Source organism: Crocuta crocuta, unplaced genomic scaffold (genome assembly GCF_008692635.1).
Source record: "Crocuta crocuta isolate KB4526 unplaced genomic scaffold, BGI_CrCroc_1.0 scaffold205, whole genome shotgun sequence".
NCBI classification, from domain to species: Eukaryota; Metazoa; Chordata; class Mammalia; order Carnivora; family Hyaenidae; genus Crocuta; species Crocuta crocuta.
The window spans coordinates 5121987-5137261 of record NW_027530644.1 but is presented as its reverse complement, the minus strand read 5'-3'; the positions used below and the strand labels follow the sequence as shown (position 1 = coordinate 5137261).

General features: G+C 38.4%; 1 protein-coding gene across 2 annotated transcripts in view; it reads left to right on the top strand.

Moving 5' to 3' along the window:
* The first annotated feature begins 63 nt into the window (after positions 1 to 63).
* Positions 64 to 15275, top strand: part of LGSN (lengsin, lens protein with glutamine synthetase domain) — a 187258-nt gene continuing 172046 nt past the window's right edge. For both annotated transcript variants that reach the window (XM_077769106.1, XM_077769105.1), the window contains exons 1-2: positions 64 to 891; positions 2464 to 2538. The gene's annotated coding sequence lies outside the window, so the exon portion shown is untranslated. The remainder of the gene's footprint in view (positions 892 to 2463; positions 2539 to 15275) is intronic.

Below are 15275 nucleotides of genomic sequence, written 5' to 3'. Positions count from 1 at the left end.
CCGAGAAGAGCGAGTAGCCCAGCCGGCCCGCAGTACAGAGAGCCAATACGCGCGCCGAGGCGCCCTTGCGTCACAGACCCTCTTTTTTATAGCCGGCGCGACGTGCGCACTCCAGGCCACCAATCGCCGCCCGGGGCCCCGGGCCGAGCGCCGACGAGCGGGGGCGGAGGCCCGCCCCTTGCAGACGTCACCGCGCGGCGGCCGCTGCCGGTGTGAACCGGTTGATGAATGGCGAAGTGCTGGAGTCGTAGCATCTCCAGGGCGGGGGAGGGAACGGGCAGTGGATGGACTAGGGGTGGACGAAGTCTACGGTGGGGTAGGGATGGGAGCGAGAGGAGGTTTCAATCGACTGTAAAGAATCACGCCGGAAGCCCTGGTTCTCGTAGTGAAAAGCGCCGCCGAGTGCGCACATGTCACATGGGGAGCTTTGAAGTTGCCTCAAACTTAACATGCAATCCCTTTAGGGCTGGAACCGTGTCTCAGTCCGACCCTACTTTCTTCTGCCATAAGTCAAGCCACAGTCATCTTTGCCAGCGGTTTACCTTGGCACCTGCGCCACTATGATCTCCGTCATCAAATAATATTTATGTCGCACGGCAGCTGTACCCGGTGACTCAACACCTTGGATGCCACGGCCCTAGGCTCGGACAAGGTGAATACTTGTCGCCGGGGGCACTTTCAAGGAGGGAGAAATCTAGCAAACTTTTGCTACGGGAGACTGGGAGAGTACCTTGTGAGGCAGATAAAGCCCCATGCTTCCAAAGTCGTTTTTTGGTCACGCCTCCATACTACACACGCGGGCGACTGCAGTTGGCTCAGTTGTGGCATTTCGAAATCACATGCATCCTTTGTACTGCTGCTCACTTGATGTGTTGTCACAGATAATGAAAGGTTAGTCACTGCTAGAAGGAAGCGTTTTAAAAATTAAGAATCTTCGGTTATGTCAAGGACTGCTGTAATTCTTTGCGTCAGAGCTAAAGCTTACTTGCTTTTCTTTTTTTTTTTTCGTTCATTTTCCGTTCTGTTCCGCTGTTTGCATAATTTAGGCCCTTAAGAAGTAAAGCCTAAAACTGTCCTGTGTTACACAAGGGCAACTTTGTCACTTAAAATCTGGAAACCCTTTCTTCTCTACTTTATGGAGGGACTAAGCAGGACTTTTACCTGCTTTGAAGAACTAGGTTTTCTACTAACACTGAGGCCCTTTGTTTGCTGTTTTCAGAGAGCAGTAGATTGGAAACGGCTTTAGGGATCAAATTGTGTTCTCGGTCAGTGTATTGCACCATTTTAGGATTTATTAGTACTTGTATTTAGAGACCGTGCTTCGGTAGTTATTCAACATTCTGGTAAACATATACTCTGTAAACAAAGTAAGTAAGCACTTTTGTAAAAAGGAATTGGGTCAGGCTCTTACCAAAGCAAAAATAAAATCATCTTCATTTTAAAGAAATTCCTCACCTGGGAAACATTTGAATCCATCTAAATCAAGGAAAACTAAAAAGCTGAGAAATGTATAACGCCCTTTTACAAATAAACTGTAACAGGAGTAAATATTTTAAAGTGTTATGTAAACAAAAAGTATTAAAAAAATCTTGGGGTGGGAGGGACCTTCCTAAATAGGTCAGGGAACTCAAGTCACAAAGAAAAGGATTTTCATTATATAAAAATTAGAAACTTCTATATGGCAAAAACTTTTGATAAAGTTTAAATATTAATGCACACTAGGAGAAAATATTAACGATGTGTCATGGGCAGAATTAACTTCATAATAAATACAAAGCTTGACCAACATATACAATAATGTATTTGAAAAACATTCAATCAGCTATTCTCCAAAAGTTAGTCAACACAGTGATGCTAATTGGAATGGTGGAAGTTTTTCATATAATGACTTTTCAAAAAGTGAATTTGCTGGGACAAGATCTAAATTCAACAAATAGTAAGCAGAGACAAATCAGTGTTAGCCAGTTTTCTTGTAGAACTTGTGATACAAGTTGTGAGCCTTGTGATGCACACATCTTGTAATTACCGCAAGTAGTGCTGATGTGAAATATCCAGCCAGTTATGCTCATCAAGCTCTAAAAGCTGGGCTCAAACTCACAAATGGATTAATCAGCTTCTAGACATCCTAGCCTCTCAGAGGAGGTACCACCTTCTTCTACTTTGAAAAGGACATAGTTCAAGGATGAAAAACTAGAGAAAGCTTTTGCTGTTGAGAGAAAGGACACACTTTAAACAAGATATAAATATGGTCTTGCTCAGTGTAGTCATAGGCCTGTCACTCTGGCAGCTGTCATGTTTACAAGTGTCCTGTGTCATTGTGTTTCAGCGTTGTGCTGAGGGTGTCTGCTCTACTCAGCCCAATAGTTTAAAGGTGTTGACTCCCAGCAGTTGTCAATCCCAACATTGGTCAGGACACTCCTGTGGTCTGAAGACTTACTAACCTCTGTTGCTTTGCATTTTTAGCATCGGCACCTGCACTTATTAACAGATCTCCAGACTGAGCCACATGCTTGCTAATAGTGGTCCAGACATCCAAAGGTAAGAAAACCCAGTGTTCAAAGCCAATGCTTATGCTAAGCTCTAGAAGAAGCCCTGAGATGGAAGACTTCTTCTGCCACTAAACAAGATGCCCAGCTGTAAGTTACTTTTCTCAGCAAAACACGTCCTTGAGCTCATCAAGGTAGGCAGCATTTTTTTTTATCAAATGCAAAATCTTCAAAATGCAAAATCCAACAGTTGGGTGATAAAAATGTCTATAAGACCATTATGAGGAAGATCTTTATGGAAGAGGAAATACTGCAGAAGGCAACACATCAGCAAATCCTGATGTTGACAGAGAAGTTGTTACAAGTGTGTCATAGTAAACATGGAATGATTCCAGTTATACCAGACATAAAAAAGAAATGGAGGATTTCATCCCTTTCAATCTCCTCAGGTTGATTGAGACAATACAATGGTGATTTCAGGCTGTGAGGAAGTCTGATTAAAAAACATTTTAATAGGGGCATCTGGCTGGCTCAGTAGGTAGAGCACGACTCTCAATCTCAAGGCCATGAGTTCAAGCCCCGTGTTGGGTAGAGTTTATTTAAAAATAAAACAAGACAAAAATCCTCCACATTTAATATAGTATGTATATTATGATTGCAATGATAGAAAGATCAAATGTGACAATACCAACCCAGAAACAAACACACACTAGGCTTCAAGATATAATAATGTGCTGGGTACACTTAGTAGAGGCAAATACTACAGTGGGTGTCTGGATACCAGTACAGAGGGCAATCTTAACTATATTCCCATACTTAAGAAGTGTCCTAAATTTCAGGGACACAACTATAATTACACCACTGTAAAAGTTTATTTTCCTTTTGCTGTTCTAGAAAAGCCTATTTTATTTTATATCTAAAATTAGTCTTCTTGTGTGATTGTAAAAATATGTTAAAAAATATAGAGTACACTTAAATTTCTGTGAACATACAATTGTCAGCATGAATGTTTACAACTGAGGCATGCTCTAAGTTTCTTCCTTTAAGACACTGATTTAAAGTTTTATCATTGTTTTTTATATGTATGTATTTTTGTGTATCTAGTTTATTGAGATATAATTGACATACAACATCATATTAATTTTAGGTGTCCAACCTAATGACTCAGTATTTATATATATTGTGAGATAATCCCCACAATAAATCTAGCTAACACCCATGACCATATATAGTTACAATTTTTTTTGTGATGAGGATATCAAGTCTTTTTAATAAGTTTGATAATTAAAACCAAACAATAGTGCTACATCATTTCTGTGGGAATTTTCGACACAGTGATCCCCAACAAGCACTTAAGCTTGTCACAATAGGCTTTTCAAGGTCAAAGTCCATTGGTCAATAGCTGTACTTGGGCTTTTGTGTTTTGTGTATGTCAGACATAGAAACTGTCAGTTAGCAACCTAGGTGGATGCTAAAGATGTAAATATCTTTACATAATTGAATCCTGATGGATCAGAAATAAACATTTTATTAAGTCATCAAACCCAATCTTTAGAAGTAATATTTTCTCAGTAAAATTAAGGAGTTTTCAAACAACTTTAAAAAAATTGTCCGCTTTAAGAAGTAATTCTCTTCAGTTAATCTCTATTACTGTCCTTTTACTTTTATTGTTTTTAAAAAATATTTATTTATTTTGAGAGAGAGAGAGAGAGAGAGAGCGAGAGTGCATGCACATAGGAGGGGCAGAGAGAGAGGGTGAGAGAGAATCCCAAGCAGGCTCTGTGCTGTCAGTTCAGAACCCAACATGGGGCTCAATCTCATGAACCTTGATATCATGACTTGAGCCAAAATCAAGAGTTGGATGGTTAACAGACTGAGCCCAGGAGCCCCTGTCCCTCTACTTTTCATAACAAAGTTTAATCAACTTAAGTACAAACCTGGAAGTTGCTTAGGTAAATTCAAATCGGATGAAAATGTGTTTTCACCTTAGAGATCTTGCCACTTAATGTAGTATTTACTTCTGTCGAGTTTCAGCAAGCAATGTGATGGACAGATCAGTCAAAAGAATATTTCCATTTGCATGTTGGAAAGAACTGTTTACTTGGGACACTGAATAAAGGACTTATTATGAACCTATAATTCATAGCATTTTCATAGCATGCCATTATTATGACTGATTCACATACTGTTACCTGGCAGAATTTAGTTTGAGAAAACTCTTCTTTTGCTGTTCTAAAGTCTGAATGAAAATCATTTGGGAATTGGAAATCAGGAGGGCCATAGTTTCCATAGAACTGTTTAGAACAAATTGAATTATGCCACAGTCTGGAGTGAGTAGAAAATTGCTTAGGAAAGGAGAATTTAATCTGGCCAGAGAAAGGGAATGGAGTATAAATAAATTTTAAAGGTTGGTTATGCATGCTATGGCAAAGCTGTCACTTGACAGGTTTAATTTACAGAGTTGGCATTTAGACTGCAGATAATCCAGACAGACACTGACCTAAGCAGCATTACTGGGGTAAGCCTTACATAAGGAGAAATGTTCTTGAACAGTTTCTGACAAACATAATAACATTTATTTAACTAAAAGCTACAGTAGTCATACTTATTTTTTTCCTACTCTTAACACAATTTTTTTTTAACAACCTGGCATGTTGGACAAACATTGCTATCTTAGTGCATTTCTCATTGGAAGATACTGAGTAAGAGTGAAGTAAATAAAATAAGTCAGCAGAGAAGAATGAGTATCATATGATTTCACTTATATGTGGAATCTAAAAAACAAATGAACAAATAAACAAGCAGAAGCAGACCCATAAATACAAAGAACAAACTAGTGGTTGCCAGAGGGGAGGGGGTCTGAGGGTGGGCAAAATAGGTATTGGGGAATGGGAGGTATGGGCTTCCAGTTATGGAATGAATAAATCAAGGGAACAAGAGTTAAAGCATAGATAATATAGTCAGTGGTATTGTAATAGCATTGTTTGGTGAGTACAGCATAATGTATAGACTTGTACAGTCATTATGTTGTGCACCTGAAACTAATGCAACATTGTGTGTCAACTGTACTTCAATTTAGTATAGTAGCATTTCATGATTTTTTTCTATTTAAAGACAGTTGTCATTATTATATGACCCTTGAATCCTCATACATATTAATGTACATTGCAGACGCTGAACAAATATTTTTTTGGATATGTTCAGGTCACTTTTTCACCTAAAATCCTTTTGGGGCATCTCAGATCTAGTGTTTCTAAATTTTCTTTGCAGGCACCTTTAATGATGGTGTTTGCTAGCGTTTTATCCTTGGGCCTCCAGGCCCCATTCTGCATGCTCCCTGGGGTCTTCACCTACCACAGCTTCGACTCTTGGTCTTCCCTCCCTCCTCAACACTTCAGGCACTCTGCTGTCTAATGAAGAGCAGTGTAAATGTTTTTGACTCCAACATAACTTATATACAGACAAAGAAAGAGAAAATAACAAGTGACTAAGCTAAGAATAGAAGTATAAGTTGTAATATGTGCTGTGAAGGAGGGAAGCAGAAGAGCAGGTGGGGTGGCTGACTTTAGACAGGGAAGTCCGACGGTATCTCCCAGGAGACCCATACCTAAATGACAAGAATGAATCACGGTGAGGGGGAGAGGAGAAGAGATATTGCTGGTGGAGGAAATGACAAAATAAATAAGTGAGGTGGAAAAAGCTTGGTGGTGCTTGAAGAGGGAAAAGACCTGAGTAACTGCAGCACAATAAGGGAAGAAAGACAGGAGTCGGCCTGGAGATCTGGCAGAGACTAGATCACACCACCTGCTCTTCTGCTTCCCTCCTTCACAGCACATATTACAACTTATACTTCTATTCTTAGCTTAGTCACTTGTTATTTTCTCTTTCTTTGTCTGTATATAAGTTATGTTGGAGTCAAAAACATTTACACTGCTCTTCATTAGACAGCAGAGTGCCTGAAGTGTTGAGGAGGGAGGGAAGACCAAGAGTCGAAGCTGTGGTAGGTGAAGACCCCAGGGAGCATGCAGAATGGGGCCTGGAGGCCCAAGGATAAAACTCTAGCAAACACCATCATTAAAGGTGCCTGCAAAGAAAATTTAGAGACAAGATCACTTGGTCAGAATTTGGATTTTTATTTTTAGGACAATGAGCAACAGCTGTATAACAGGAACTGTATGTTTTAAGAACATAATTTTTCCTATTCATGGAGCATGAATTGGAGGGAATCCTAGAATGGAATTAGTGTCATGCGGTCAAACACTTGAGGTTACTGTCTTGCTAAATGGGGGGCAGTGATGGTGTTGACCATCACAGGACGGCAGAAGTGGACAAAAGTGGCTAGATCAGAGATACAGAAATAGAATTGAGAAGACTCGAATCAAAACATGCCCCATGGCTTCTAACATTTTTTGTTAATATCCCAACAAGGATATAGGTCCATTATTGTAAGTCTGTTTTATGCTATGATGCTGAATTGTGGAGGCTCACTGACCAAAGTTCCAAAATTCACATGATCGTTTTCGTTAGCACTATGTTTGTGAGGACATAGTAGAAGCTTATGAGAAATAAAGATACTCAAAATATGCTTGGAGAAGGGGACTATTTGTGAGGATTTTAAGGACCATAGTAGAATGGGAAATCCTAAAAATTGTATATTTAGGCTTTCAGAGAACAATCAAACAGTAAGAAAAGCTAAAATTTATTGTGCCCTTACTGCTTTCTAAGCTGTGCTCAATACATATTTGCATTTTAAAAATTGAACTTCTTAGAAAAATTGGACTCTGAGATAGAAATTTGTTAAAGGAACCAACCCATAGTAGGTGATAGCATTTGAGATGTATACATAATGAAACATCTGCATATTGACATATTCTTCAGATATTAAAAGTATCCTTTAATGACTTTAACTTGGAGAAAATGCTTACTTGGTAACATTAAATGAAAAGAAATAGAATACAAGTTGTATAAGTTGTGTGATTAAACTATGTAAAAATACAAGTTAAAAATAGAAAAAAGAAAAAAATAGAAAAAAGATAAACTAAAACGTTCACCAAGCTATGGCTGACATTTAAGTGCTTTGCAGAGAGATGTGGTGAACAATTTTTGTTCTTTATAAATTTCTATATTTTCTAATTCCTTTCCAAAAATGCTACTCTTATAAAGAGGGGAGATAGCAAATGAAGGCCTAAAGGGATTTAATCACATCCAATATTCTTAATATTTTCAGAATTACAGGGAATATTTTCAGAAAATAAGCATCTAGAAAGTTATTTACAAAGAAGCAATTTGAAACATAATTGTACAATAACTATTCAGAAGTAGAAGTGGTATTGTCCAAGATAATGTTGTTCTGATAGGTCTGTAGCCTTGTCATCTCTGCAGCAGAAATGGAGGCTCCAGGTTATGCTGGTCATGCTAAGCTGACTCCAGTTGTCAAAACATCACAACCATTCTTGTTTTGAGTTCCCAGAAAATTAATCTCATTATAATTTGCTTTTAATGTAGATTTATTTGTCATCAGATGTGGGAATGTAATGTGCAACCAGTGAGAAGCTCCATGGGAACTTGAAATGAAAGGAAATATGGTTGCCTTCAGACAATTAAAACAGAAACACTACCATAATGAAGGTGATTATATACCATATTGTGGTCATAAACCAAAAGATGGCCTATAAATGTAGGTCTAACGTTTGGAAACATCTAAAACTTGAGTCAAGGTGACTTGAATGTAATCTTAGGGAAGCTGTACTGGAATGTGTAAGCTAAAACGGAATCAATTTTTTTGTATCTGTCCAGGGAAAGATTGTGGGAACAGAAGGAAGATGATGACTAGATACTCAGAAGAGTAAAGTCTAATGATTTGAAGGTTGTCAGTTTTGTCCAGCTCTGTCTAGGGAAGAAACACCGAATCTGTGCACTATAAGCATGCTGGTTATTGCAGAGATAAGTATTTTATAGGATCGTATTAATAACATCAACTGACATTTATTGGATGCTTACTATGCACTGGGTACTGCATTAAGCACTGTTTCAATCCTTTTATAAGTCTCTCTACATTGATATTATCTCCATTATAAAAATCAGGACACAGAGCCTCACAAAGTTTAAGGTCATGCAAGTATTATATGATGCAGTTGGGATTTAAATCCCAGTGTCTTGAATGCAAGAGTCCCTATCTCCACCACTCTGCCAAGCTGCTGTCCTTGTCTTGAAATATCCCTTTAAGGTTATTTACTTTTTTATGTTCTGGTTCTTTGATAAACAAACTTTTGTTTTTATTTATTTCTTAGTAATTTCTGTATCCAACATGGAGCGAGAACTCATGACTCTGAGATCAAGAGTTGCATGTTTTTCCAACTGAGTAAGCCAGGTGCCTCTCAACAAACTTTTAATTGTGACTTGGATTCCCACATACTCTAATTCCAGAAGGAATTATCCCATTGCAAATGAATTTGCATTCTGGGTTTATATGTCATCTTTGATGAATTTATTAAGAGTGAATCATAAAATATGATTATGTAGCAAATTACTAAAAACCCACATCTTGTTCTCATGAATATTTCAAGAGAAATTGTCCTCTAGGCCAGTGCTACTGCAGGTGTAGTTTGTGAACTGGTGCCAAGTATCGAAGAGATGACTATAGAAATTAAGAGCAAGCATTTAAAAACTTTTATAGCAATTGATAGGCTAATTTTATGCCAATAAAATTTCATTTTTAAAATTAGATTTGTTTTTTTAAGTATTTAAACATTTTCATTTTCTAGTAATTGTTTTATTAAGAAACACTGCTGTAACAAATGAAAACTATGGAAATTAGTTATAGGGGCACCTGGGCTGCTCAGTTGGTTAACTGACCAACTTCCGCTCAGGTCATGATCTCATGGTCCGTGGGTTTGAGTCCAGCATTGGGCTCCATGCTGACAGTGCTGAGTCTATTTGGGATTCTGTCTCCCTCTGTCTCTCTCTGCTCCTCCTCCACTTGCAGACTCTCTCTCTGTCTCAAAAATAAATAAACTTAAAAAAAAAAGAAGAAATAAGTTATAAAAAGCATTACTGTGAGTACTCTCTTTAGTGTTTTGTGAATGAGGCTACTCCATGATCTTTTACAATATTATTTATTCTTGGTTTTTCCATCCTGGGTTGCTGTCATCAAGAAGAAAGAAACTTTTTATATTGTGTCTCAGCTTCCTTCAGTAAGCTTTAAATAAGAACTATGATTGTGGTTTTACAAATATATGAACATATTTGTGTTGCTACATTAGTGTGCACCTGCCAGGACAATTTAGACTTACTGTAGCACACTTCCATAGAGTTCAAAAGGAAACAGAAAATGTTGTTTACAACAGATGATAGTGAGGAAAATTATGTCTACAACAAACGTACAGACCAATGATTATAATACTTGCCATTGCTATTTAAGCTTTTTTCCTTTTATTTAATATTCATTGTATAAAGTAAATTCACTGTTTTGAAAGATGTGATGGATATGTTAACCAACTAAATTTAAATAAAAATTTAAAAAGGAAAAAAACCAGAAAAATACTTTGAGGATCCTTATAACATTTTCTGTAAATGCATTCTGAAATAGGAAGGTTGAGCCAGGTGTCATCTTGTGAATGCCTCTAAGAACTTCCGCAGATTTCTCCAGAATAGATAGACATTGGCCAGAACAATCTCCCAAGTCTCTTTTTACTAAGGGAGCAGCTCAAGAAAAATGGCCCCAAGAAGTCAAGGAATTGTTAAAGTTCACAGTTAAAAACTAGAGCCAGGGGGCTCCTTAGTGGCTCAGTCAGTTAAGTGTCTGACTTGGGCTCAGGTCATGATCTCTCAGTTTGTGGGTTTGAGCTCCCATTGGGTTCTGTGCTGACAGCTCAGAGCCTGGAGCCTACTTGGGATTCTATGTCATCTTCTCTTTCTGACCCTCCGCCACTTGTGCCCTCTCTCTCTCTCTCTCTCAAAAATAAATAATAAACATTAAAAAAAAAAAGAAACACAAGCTAGAGTCAGAAGATACTCAAAATTCCCATCTTAGGCCAAACCTTCTTATACTACAGCGTACTAGCTACATTCTACCAACCAAAAACTTCTAGTAATATTCTCTAGGCAACCACAAAAAATTAAAATAATAGTAGTGATGGAAACGGAATTCTGTTGAATAGCTTTATCTGCTATTGCTTCTCCACATAACTCCATTTGTCTCTGCTGTTTTACACGTGTCATCAGATCCTTTTAATTAGTTTGGAATGGCTTTAAAAGTTTGTTACAAGGGAATTACAAGATATTTTTCTTCACTAGTGTTATTTGTAAATATGAATTGATTTTGATGAAATTGTACTAGTTAATTCCCCATTAATAGACATTGTGAATACTAACGACTCATCTCTCTTGTGTTCTTTCTACTAAGAAGAGGAACAAAGTGAGCAAAGTTATCTATCCTCTGCACTGCCATAGAGTCCTACTGCTTGAATACGTCCTGCTCAAAGCTAGTCATCCTACAATATTTATTTAGTACTTACTACATGCAGGCTTTGTGATAGACCCTTTATGAGCATTATCTGACAACCTACTTGCCAGATGAGGAAACTCATTCTTTATCTTTATTTCCTTCTTGAAACTCTGCCTTCACCTACTTCTTTGGGGGCTTCTGAGATGGCTTGTCTCCCTCTACTTTGTGTTGGTTGGTATACTTAAGAATATTTATTTCTTCTCTGCCATTCTCTTACAGTTTACAGGCTCACAGCCATTTGGAGGACTTCTTTGGTCTCACCTTCCAAACATTCATCCAAATAACTCTAAAATGTGCTTCAGGAAAGACTTCTCTCTTGAGTTCCAGATCTCTTGCGTTCCAGATATATATTTCCATGGGATAAACCCCAGGTACTTCATACTCAACATGGTCAAAGCTGAGTCAGTAATCTCTTTCCTTCCTTCATGAGAGCTGTTCATTTTGGTTTTAATACCAGTGAGCTGTGCGTGGGTGACTCAGTCAGTTAAGCATCTGACTCTTGGTTTCAGCTCAGGTCATGATCTTGTGGTTCATGGGATCCAGCCCTGCACTGAGCTGTGCTGACAGTGTAGAGCCTGCTTGGGATTCTCTTTCTCCTTCTCTCTCTCTGCCCTTCCCCCACTTGTTCTCGCTCTCTCTCTCTCTCTCTATCAAAATAAATAAACATAAAAAGAAATAATACCTCTGAATTGCACCTCTGCCTTTCAGGTTCCCAGGTCAAAAACCTGGCAGTCATATCAGACTCCTACCTTCTACCCCTTCTGTCTGATAAGCTACCAATTTCTATTGAGGCTACCTACTAAATATCTTGGAAATTGTTCCCCTCCTTCCACTTTTTACTGTCAGTCTCCATTCTTTCCTTCTCTCCTCCCTCAGTCCATCCCTTAATTCCTTTAACAGTATTTACTAAGTTATATTGAAATAGCTGATTCAATGACTTCTAGTCTTGTCTTCATGTAATCCATCCTGTATTTTTGCCATTCTCCCACTTAAAATCCACCAGTGGCCTTCCACTAAGTTTTGGAGAAAGTCTAAACATTTTAGCAAGACGTTCAAGACCCTCCAAATCATGCCTTTGCCTTACCAGCCCTACCTTCTGCTCTGCTGTTACTCTTCTAGCCTTGAAACCCATTGTGATTTCCAAAATATATGCTATGCTTTCTCAGACCTCCATGGTCTGAGAAATTCCTTTTACCTGGAAAATTTTCTTTCCACTTCCCCTAAAACCTCAAAATTAATTCTTTTATGGAGTCTTTTTGCCCTAACCATCTACATGGATACTCCATTCCTTGTGCTTTCATAGTACATACCTCTATTGCAGCATTTATGGCATTATGATAATCATTTTTGTAAACTCCATCTGTCTCCTTCATATACTATGAAACTCTTCAAGGCAGAGGAGAGCTTGCGCCTAACATAGTACTTGGGACATGGGAGGTATTTAATGAGCAACTAGTGTATTTTGTGCTATTATTTTTTGTGCTTGATTTAAGGATGTTTGGAGGACAATACTAGTGTTTGGTAAGCACAGAAACCCTGAGAAATAGGATCTGGCAGGAGACAAAGAGATTAGAAGGTGAAATCAAGAAAGTGATGATATCAGGCTGGTTTATCTTGGATAGTATCACCCAAGAGGACAGATTGTTTACTGTCTTTTTATTTTTATTTTTTCTGTGTTTTGAAAACTTCTCCTAAAAGACTATAATTCACTTTTATATTAGTGTTTAGGATAATCTTACTTTTTACTCCTTGAAATGAATAATAAGACAAAAGAACTGACAGTATCAGTGACTCAGGAATAAATTATTGATCTGGTACAGATTCACCCAAAGTGATAGTGACATGCTGATCTCTTTGGCAGAGCCTTTGAACAGAGAATTCTAGACTTAACTTCCCCTCTAGTATCATCCTCCAATTTGTGCACTATAAGGCAGACAGAAACCATGCCTTGAGAAATTATTTAATATGGCACACCTAAAGCAAGTTTATTGTAATGTTTTTTAAGTTATCATATTGTATTAATGTGATTAAACTTTTAGATTAGCAAAAATGTGAAATGGAAGAGTAGACTAACTTTTTGGAAATGTAAGGGAAACATTTCATTTGTCTTTATTTTGTTGGTTGTACTAAGAATGCTAATTAATATTAAAATTTAATTGGGCAGGTTGTGGCACATGTTCATTTGGCTGTTGGGTAATCTTTGCATACACTGAAATTGCTGATTGATCAGTGCTAAAGATGGCTATTTAAGAACACATTTTACAATGTTTTTATTTTTTAATTTTTAAAAATTAAAAAAAATTTAGCCACTCTGTTTTATTTTTTATTTATTTATTTATTTTTATTTATTTCTGAGAGAGAGAGAGAGACTGTGTGAGCAGGGGAGGGTCAGAGAGAGGGAGACACAGAATCTGAAGCAGGCTCCAGGCTCTGAGCTAGCTGTCAGCACAGAGCCATGAACCATGACCTGAGCCGAAGTCAAATGCTTAACCGACTGAGCCACCCAGGGGGTCCTTTGTTTTAGTTTTTAAATCCCTGCACCCAACATGGGAATCAAACTCAAAACCCTGATATCAAGAGTCACATACTCTACTGACTGAGGCAGCCAGGCATTCCCAGATTTCACAAAATTTTAATAGTTTTCCTTCAGTTAACCCATTTTGAGAGAGGAAAATCCTGGCAGGTGACTATTGTACATGCAGGGATTAATTTAGAATGGCAAATATCTTGGGGTATTTGCATTCTGTTTAGAGTTTTATCCTGCAACCATGCACAAAATTTATATTATGAAACCATTAAAAATGGCCTTTCATGGTTCTTAGTTGCTTTTTATTCTTGGACCCTTGGCTTCTACATAATAATCTTTCATTAAAAATAATTTTTTTAATGTTTACTTATATTTGAGAGAGAGACAGAGCATGAGAGGCAGAGGGGCAGAGAGAGGGAGACACAGAATCCAAAGCAGGCTCCAGGCTCTGACCCGACGGTTCAGACGCGGGGTTCGAACCCACAAACTGTGCGATCATGACCCGAGCTGAAGTCAGATGCTTCACGGACTGAGCCACCCAGGTGACCCAATAATCTTTCATATTTAATGGGCTTTTATCTTTTCAAAGCATTCTAACTACATGGCTTAGCCGCTCTCTCTGCTGCCGTGGTCACTGTAAGGGGAAATTTGAAGTGTGTATACCCGCATGCTGTTCTGGAGGCACTGAGATTCTGAGATGTTGGAATGATGAAAGGCAGGAAATGCAGCAAGGGGTTGGAGGATGGAGTTTTTCCAAATATGAGAGGATGAAAGCAATTTTGAGCCATGTAAAGATAGAACTGGAATGGCCCGGAAGTTAATCCAATTATGCTTCAGGGTACAGACCTCTGGAGAGGATAAGTGACTCATCCAAGTGCTCACAAAAAGTGGCAGTCATCTCGGAGCTAAGGGGAAGTCCTCGTAACAGGAATGTACCTTACATTTCCATGCAGTTTAACTCCTCAAATAATTTCCTTTGTATTATCTGATCACATCTTTTGCCTGCTCTAGCAAGGCATTGGGAGGGGAATTTGGCTATCCCAACTTCTATAAGGAGAGATTAAAACACACTTAGTAAATAAATGAACGCGTCAAAACTGAAAACTGCTCCCAGACTCATTATTCTTTCCGTAATTTCAGGGTCCTCCTGTTCCTTAAATAATGCTCAAATCTCCTCTGATGCCCTGGATCCTTAACCCCTTAGAGGTACTGGGGCTGATTCTGATTATTTAAAGTTGAGGTCTGTGAATCTTAAAAGCTCTCAGATGCTGGCTGCTCTAAGCTCGTCTTTGCTGGGCAGAGTGGAAATACACCTTTGGTCATATAAGGTAGGTATGTTCTCAGGAAGACAAAATCATCCATTTCTAGTACAGTGGGGCACATGAGCTGCCTTGTGATTCTAAGAATTATGATTGCAGTAGCAGCTACAGCAGTAGTAGTAATAATTCTGGTATCCCAGACTCCATGCCATTTCTACAAATGTGCATCTAAAGAGACAGGAGAGAGGCTGACAGTAATTTCAAGGATTTTACCTCCTTCAGGTCTAGATCTACTCTAATGAGTGTGACAAGAAAACCCAATTTTTTAATGTTTATTTTTGAGAAAGAGAGGCAGCACAAGCAGGGGAGGGGCAGAGAGAGAGGGAGACACAGAATCTGAATCAGGCTCCAGGCTCTGAACTGTCAGCACAGAGCCTTAAGTGGGGCTTGAACTCATGACCTGTGAGATCATGACCTGAGCAGAAGTCTGACACTCA